Raw genomic sequence first — 8,824 nt, 5'->3', positions numbered from 1 at the left:
GGAAGTGGTATTTTGCTTGTATGATCCTCCAAATTTGAATTGTGAAGTTTCCCTCCAAAATGCACATGTGTGAACAAGTAATCATATGAGCTTCTTTCATGCAAGGCAATGATTAATTTGGAAAGTATTGGTCACAAGGAGCATTTTGCAAAAAGGATGGACCAATTTGGAGTTTTGAATCAAAAGTTATGCCATGTTAAACTTCCATGCATACTTTGTGATCATTTGGCCATAACTTCTCAACCAATCATATGATGATCATGAAATAGGACTTTTTGGAAAGGGGAGACAAAGATATACAACTTTCATGTTCACCAAAAATCCATTTGAAACTTCTTTGGTGTTGATAAGTCAAGTTGAATGTGAACCAAAAACTTGCCATTTTTGGAAAGTTGAAATTACAGGTCACTTTCCTTTTTTGGAAACTTTTTCCATGACTTCAAAATCTTCAAGATAGATGTTTAGAATGACAAATGGACCTCTTTTGAACATGATTGAGGTGTCTCAACTCACTTCCCCACCTCATAGCCCTTAGTTGACTGCACAGTTGACTTGTTTGGTCCTCAGATGACCTTGACATGCTTTGATGAACTTGAGCCTTTACCACTTAGGGAATTGATCAAAAAATGAAACCCTAGGTCAAGTAAGCTTCTCAATATAACCATGTGATCTTCATCCCAAGAAAATACCGCATCTCCTTGTGAAACCCTGATTGGAAGAAAGGCATTGATTAGGGTTGAACAGAGGTCAAAACCCTAACCCAAAGGAACTTGAAAATGAATCATGAAACACTGGATGATGATAGAACCATGATGATGGTAATATATCCTTGCAAACAAGATAATGCTCAAAACCTTTGAAGGATCAAGAAACCTTAATTAAACTGCAAACCCTCAGATGGTTGATCATCAATCCATAGAGACCCTCAAGCTTGAATCATGTAACTTCTCCATCTTCTAAAAGACTTTGGAGGATGACCTTCTTATTTCACATGAGATGCAAAATGCAATGCCTAATGCTCTAAAATATGAAATGCAATGTGTCAAACTAATCTCAAGAAAGGAGGGAAAATTTTGAGGTGTTACAGATATACAGTCTGGATACTGTCAACTCTACTGGGGATATAGAGTACGGATACTGTCAACTCTACTAGGGAACCTGCTATGCAGAGGAGAGGCTTTGTCAATCGCTTAGGGGTGAGGATTCATGATTTGGCATCCAGTTCCTGTGACCTGTAACCAAAAAATACACGTATGCCCCCGGGAATTACTCGGTTTGAATTCACCGTCCGGGATTAAGCACATTCAAAGAAATTTTAACTCTTTTCCTGCGCAAGTCAACTGCAAAAGCCATCATTACATTCAGATGCAATATGTTTCCTCAAGAATTCAGACATCTTTTACAAACAAACTGATAAATGAAAAGTAAAGAGGCTTTTTAACTGAATTATTCGACTTTTGTGGTTGAAAAATTTGTGCCAGGAATAGGCGAGTACATCAGGAAGTTGATCCCTAGAAAGAGGCGATCGCTATAAATTGAACAAGAGAAACTATCCTAATGGCAATGTGGAAACGGGGTCCCATCGAGTTTCGACTCTGCTATGGCTCGTATGTCCTCAAGACGCTCTGCTCATCTTGCTTTCTGAAGTGGATGATTAGTCGATCTTTACCTTCGAAGATTGCCGGATTGAATGAAACGGTGATATAACACGGATGAACTCAGATCGCAGTTATTCGCTTATTCCTTAACTTTTGCGTGGACCGCCCTTTTGGGTTTTCAATCCACCGGGATACCTTTTTTTTTCCTGAGCCACCCTTTTGGGTTTTCGACTCACCAGGTGTACATTTTTTTTTATTTTTATGTCCCTAATTTTGCCCGAACCTCTTCATTCTTTTTTTCGGTTCGTCAGGATGCCCCTTTTTTGCCTGGACTATTCTTTTTACTGTCCAGCGGGTCTATTTTATGCGAAGTATTTTTTTAACTGCGTCTGAGTTGATAAGGGACGGGAATTCTTCGCCATCCATGGTTGTTAGCATCAGAGCTCCGCCAGAGAAAACTCTTTTAACCACGTATGGACCCTCGTTGTTCGGTGTCCATTTGCCCCTGTGATCTGTGTTGGGAAGAAGAATTCTTTTGAGTACCAATTCACCGACTCGATACTCCCGAGGGCGCACTTTCTGATCAAACGCTCTCTTCGTCCGTCTCTGATATAGCTGGCCGTGGCATATAGCTGCTAGTCTCTTTTCCTCAACTAGGCTTAGCTGATTGTATCGAGAACGGACCCATTATGCTTCGTCCGGCTTCATTGTTGGTGCAGGGAAAAGTTATTCTCGCACAAAATGGCATATGAACCCCCTCTGGTGTGATTAACATTGCACCAACTCCGCGACCATTGACGTTGACCGCCCCATCAAGCATCATAATCCATTTGGATTCAGGGTCAGGCCCCTCCTCCGGGAGTGGTTCCTCGTAATCTTTCGATTTGAGAAACATGATGTCCTCATCAGGATAGTCGAACCTCATAGGTTGGTAATCATCAATCGGTTGCGCGGAAAGATAGTCTGACAAGACACTTCCTTTGATGGCTTTTTGTGAAGTGTATTGGATGTCATACTCTATCAGCATCATTTGCGACCTAGCAACCCTGCTGGCTTTTCAAAAATATACTTGACTTTATCCATCTTTGATATCAATAGAGTCGTGTGAGTCAACATATACTGTCTCAGTCGGCGAGCAGCCCATGCCAAAGCGTGACAAGTTTTCTCGAGCAATGTGTATCTTTGTTCACAGTCGGTAAACTTTTTTCTAAGGTAGTATATTGCATCCTCTTTTCGACCTGACTCGTCATGCTGACCGAGCATACAACCCATTGACCTTTCTAACACAGTCAAGTACATGATCAACGGTCTTTTCCTCTCGGCCTGTAGACTGGCCCCAATCTTGATCTCTTTCTTGCCGTCTTTGGTACCAATGTTGATGGTCTCAACCACCTCCTAATAAGGTGTGATAGCTCGGTCCTCCTGTTTCAACAACCTGGCTAACTCCTCAGGCAATTCTCAATCTTCCTCAACCCCTTCTTCGGCTTGATAGATAGGATTATCGAAGTCATACTTGGCCATAGCAGTATCGTTAGTAGTAAGATCCGGGTGATCAGTTTTACGAGGTGTTTTTTGGAAAGAAAAACGAAAAAGAAACATGAAAAAGAAACATTGCCGTTTTTGTAAAAGTAGTAATAATTGAAAGAAAGAGAACACAAAATTGTTTGCAAAAGCTGTCCTTTATTGATGATGAAAATAATTGCGAAATGTAACTAATTGGATGGCCCTACAGATGAGTCATTAAACCTTGGTCAAAGTGTAAGACTTTGTTATGCATTTGATAAAAGGAAAACACTAAAAATTACTCCTTCAGTAGAGTAAACCGGACGACTTTTTCAGACGACCAATTGTCGAGCTTTTCTCCTGGGACACACGGGCGAATCCAGCTATCTAAGTCACAGTCGCTGTCAGCCTTATCTTCATCTGCAGCATTGACGGTGTGGGGAGAAACCAAACCCCCGCTGGAGAAAGTACCAGCTTCATTCTTCTGAGACCCCGGAGTTTACCCCAATCCAAACTTGTCTTCTTTGATGATTGGCTCCACAAATTTTCCCCAGCCTTGAGCATTACCAGCCTTAACCACTTCAACAACTTGCTTGTATGAAGAGATAGAAGTCCCGACCTTCTCAGACTCAGGTGAAAAGACAGTTTCGGGTGCGACCTCACTGATGTTTATGGCTTCGAAGCCCTGACACAGCATCTCATGCATCTCGCCATCCATCTCCATATACTTAAATGTAGACAGGTGGCTAACAAAAATATCCTCTTCACCACAGACGGTGACGATTTGACCTTCTTGTCCACATTTGAGCTTCTGGTGGAGAGTAGAAGTAACAGCACCGGCATCATGAATCCAGGGTCGACCAAGCAGACAGTTATAGGCAGGCTGGATATCCATCACATAAAAGGTACTCTTGAATACCTGAGGTCCAATCTTAACTGGCAACTCAACTTTGCCACAAACAACTCGCTTAGAGCCATCAAAAGCCCTTACAACTAAATTACTCGGCCTTAGGGTGGCGTCATCGCAATCCAACTTCGTTAAGGCTTTCTTTGGGAGAACATTCAGAGTAGAACATGTATCAACCAAAACATGGGAAAACACCGTCCCTTTGCATTCCATTGTGATATGCCAGGCTTTGTTGTGATTCCTGCCCTCAGATGTTAGGTCATAATCGGTGAAACCTAGCGCATGGCTAGTGTGTACATTCGAAACTACCAACTCCAGCTGGTCAGCAGTTATCTCTGGGGGAACATAAGCCATATTCAGTACTTTCAACAAGGCTGCTCTGTGTGCCTCAGAGCACATCAATAGTGAGAGAATGGAGATCTTTAAGGGTGTCTGATTTAGCTGGTCGACTACCTTGTAGTCACTTTTCTTGATAATCCTCATAAACTCATCCACTTCCTTCTCGAATGCGGTCTTAAGAGGAGCTTCCTCGGTAGTAACCTCTTCGGTGGATACCTGTTTTCCTTTAGCCTTGGCAGCTGCCTCAGCTTCAGCATTCGTGCGCAATATTGATAGTGCAAATAGGCGTCCACTGCGAGTGAAGCCACCAATTCCTCCAACATTGTCTACAGCGGAGCTACAAATGTCAATGTCTTCTTCATTAACTTTCTGCCCCTGGCAGTAGATATCAGCCCCATAGTGCCACGGGATAGCATTGTCTTTCTCACACCGAACATGTCTTGGTACCGTGATGGTGACCGGACCAATCAAAGTCGGTTGAGGGTTGTCAGAGTAAATTGGTGCTGGACTTTCTGGGAAATATATTGTTGTCGGAGCGGGTCTCTCGGGAACATATATTTCTTCAGGAGTGAAATAAAACGTTACTGTCGACACATCATTTTTCACTGGACGAGTCTGATCGAACTGAAGACAACCTTCATCTATCAGTTGCTGAATACCCCTTCTCAAACTATCACATTCGTTCTCGGCGTCTTGACAATTTCTGCACTCTTCCCCATAGCCCGGGAAATCCGTCCTTTCAAGAGTCGGTCTTTGACCACCGATAGCGAAGTCTTCACTTTAGTCACATCAGAAACCAAATTCAAAGTTTCCCCACTATCAATAACATTAATCCTCTGCCCGCCGTGAGCTGGCATTGGGTTTTGGATAACATTAGGCACCGGAGAAAAATTGATGGCCTGAGCATCTCTCAAATCTTGTACCTTTAGCTGGAGAGCCTTGCAATTTTCTGTAGTGTGGCCAGGTGCGTTGGAGTGAAAAGCACATCTGGCGTTGACATCATAACCTCTAGGCAGATTGTTGGGATCGACCGGTGGGGCCAGAGTTCTCAACGTAACTAGATTCATGTCAATCAGCTTGGGAAGTAATACAGAATAAGGCATTGGGATTGGCTCAATGACCCGGTCCGCCTGCCTTGGACGTTGTTGATAGGGTCTCTACTGACCCGGATTACCTCCGTGTTGTTGATTGTTGTACCTGGGTTGCTGTTGCGGATGATACTGCGGTTGAGGAACAGGTGTTGGAATAGTGACTGCGGCCACTTGATCTTGATAATAATTAGGGCGTCCTCTTCCCCTGCCTCTGCCGGCATATACAACGCTCGTCTCACCTTCTCTTCTTCGCTGACCGTTACCAGCAAACGGTTTCTTGGGAACTGATGAGTTGGAAGCACTGTTGTCTTGAATTCGGCCCATCTTCAACAGACTCTCGATCCTTTCTCCAGCAATCACTATCTCTGCAAAGCTGATTGACGGGCAAGCAGCCAATCTCTCGATATTATTGCCTTGAAGAGTGTTCATGAACATATCTGCCATCTCCCTTTCAGACATAGGGGGTTGGACGGATGCAATAATCTGTCTCCAACGCAGAGCATATTCTCTAAAGGTTTCCTTGGTAGTCTGAGACATTCCTTGCAACAAGGTCCGATTTGGAGCCATGTCCAAGTTGTATTGATATTGCTTGACAAAAGCCTCTACCAAGTCTTTCCAGCTCTTGATGGTAGTACGAGACAAATGAGAATACCATTCACGAGAAGCTCCAGTTAAACTGTCTTAAAAATAGTACATCCACAGCTTTTCATCTTTAGTGTGAGCTCCCAACCTTCCCATATAAGATTGGAGATGAGTGCGTGGGCAAGAAACCCCGTTGTATTTCTTAAAAGTAGGGGGTTTGAACTTGTGAGGGATCCTTACTCCCTGAACCAGACCAAGATTGGTGACATCAAAACCTAAGGAATTTTGAGACTCCAAAGATTTGAGCTTCTCAGCAAGCTCATCCATACGGCGAGTGGTCTCGAGGGCCTCGTCATGCAAAGGAAATTGATCATACTGACAATCTTCAGTAACGGGGCACCCGTTAATCCGAATCCCTTGATTCAGATTGTACCTTCCTCCAATACCATTCCCAACATTTCCTGTGTTGCCAACATTACCCGGGTTTCCATCAACATTTGCGTTACCCGCGTTTCCAGTGTTCACAGGGTTATCAGCGTTCCCAGGGTTACCAGGGTTCCCAGGGTTACCAGGGTTCCCCTCAGCACTTGGTATTTCCACCGCTGGATCGGGCCTCGGTTACTCAACCAATTCCTTCAGCTTCGCCTGGCCTTCTGCCATACTAGTCATCAATGTCATGAACTGATCCATACTTTCAAGCATATCATCCAGTTCTTTCTGTATCTGGTCCATTGCTAGTCGTGGACGGTTTTCCTTTGTTGGGAACCTGTGAACTCGCTTGGGACCAATAACAACCTGCAATAGGGAACAAACATTAGACACTACGGTGACACCTGCAAAACAAACAGGGGTTAGTATGTATGTTATGCGATGCACTGCTTATTCGATTTTAAGGCCCCCCCTTAAAAAGGGAATACCCTACAAATGAATAAGCATGAGATGTTCGATGCAAATATGCAGATGATGTTATGCAATGCAATGGCATGTCAATCAGAATTGCTGGATCCGCTTGAACATCTGTCAGATTGCACTGCCTGGAGAGAAATTAAGAGGATCAAGCAAAGCACACCAAACAAAGGTCATGGGATGGATCATGTTCTCCTTAATATCAACCATCCATTTTTGGCGGATTATGGTTTACACCTTATCAACACCCAAGTTTCATTGATATTAAGGATACCTGAACGGATCAACCATGAATCAAGGGTTTGTTGCAAGTCACGAGCATGGAGTTTAGGTTAAGAACCACCCAAAGGGAGTGTACTAAGGTTTAAACCTGCCAAACATGTTCTACAAAAGGTTCCCATAGTCATAATCCCATCTTTCGGATATTATCGGAGGAACGACTACTCGTATTCCAAAAATATTCTCAAGAGAGACTCTTATGAGTGTAGTATCGCATAACAATCGTATCAAATCTTACACTTGAACGACTTTCACACTACGTCCTACGAATAGGCCAAGATGGGTTTGGTAAACTAAGGTCCTTGGCTTTTAAGGTTTATATTTGAAAAAGTAATGTCTAACCACAACTTACTTGTGTGACATTATTGATCTCAACATGACCTCCACCAAGTGAATGGGCTTGCAAGTCAACTTGCTAAGGAATAACTCCACACAAGTCAACAAGACTATGCCATTCTCCTATCCTAAGTGCACTCGAGTTCGGGTATAGAACTCATCTCACAAACAGAACCAGCAGATACGGCAGTCATATGTACACAATGCAATAAAGCAGGTAAATGCTGAAAGATAAATAACTGTACAAAAGAATAAACACCCAATAAACAAACAACCTACAAAAGCTAGGAGGGACTCGCTTAGGGAAACCGGGTCCACAGCAGAGTCGCCAGCTGTCGCAACTTGAAAAATGGAATGCGAAAAAAAACAACCGGCAAAGAAAGACAGGAGAGTCGCCACCGTGCATTATTTATCCCAAAGGAGGGAAAGGAAACGCTCGAAGTAAACCTGGAAAAAGGAAAGGACAAGACGGGGTCTCGCAACCAAATCTTGGGTTCAGGAGTCGATTATGCGAAGGGAAGGTATTAGCATCCCTAGGCATCCGTAGTACTCTATGGGATCCACTTTTGTAGTTATTGTCTAAAGGGTGTGGGTTTATCTAATGTGTTATTTACTAAAAAAAAAGGGTCAAAAGAAAATGACTCGCACGGATGTCGCATCCACTGCATACGTATCTCATCTGAATATGAGAATCAGAGTCTTCGTAGCTCGTCTACGTAGGGGTTAAGGGTAATTGTGCTCGCTAAGACATCGCGTCTTATGCCTACGTATCTCATCTGGAATGAGAATCAGAGCAAGTCGTAGTTCGGCTAACTACGGGGTTATGGATTGGGTTTTGGACGAACGACGTTACTACGCAATCTACCGGATGCTCGACCTTTGGAGACTTACTCGCCTGTAGTAGAAGAAGTTAACGTGTTCTTAGGAGAAGAAAAATCAATGAGTTGGTAGGGTTTTAGGAACGCTCAGGCCAAAGGCCTCCTATCGAGGTCTTCCAGCTAGGAAAGCAGTAAAATGCGAGAAAAATGTAAAAGTACCACACGGATGAAGATCCGAGGTAACAACAATTAAAGGAACGATAAACCCTGAGATCCTTCCAAGCTAACATCATCAAAGGAAGTGGGTCAGTATAGGTAATCGGAATGAACCTCTAGGGGGTATCCCACAAATAAAGTGGAACACCAGGCAAACCATCTCTGCAAGAGTCATATGAGCCCTCACAAAACAAAACTCAACAAACAGGTTAGAGAAAAAAAATAGGGTAACCAAGAGTTGCCCCCAAG

Source organism: Lathyrus oleraceus, chromosome 2 (genome assembly GCF_024323335.1).
Source record: "Lathyrus oleraceus cultivar Zhongwan6 chromosome 2, CAAS_Psat_ZW6_1.0, whole genome shotgun sequence".
Classification (NCBI taxonomy): domain Eukaryota; kingdom Viridiplantae; phylum Streptophyta; class Magnoliopsida; order Fabales; family Fabaceae; genus Lathyrus; species Lathyrus oleraceus.
Note: the sequence above shows the minus strand (reverse complement) of the source record.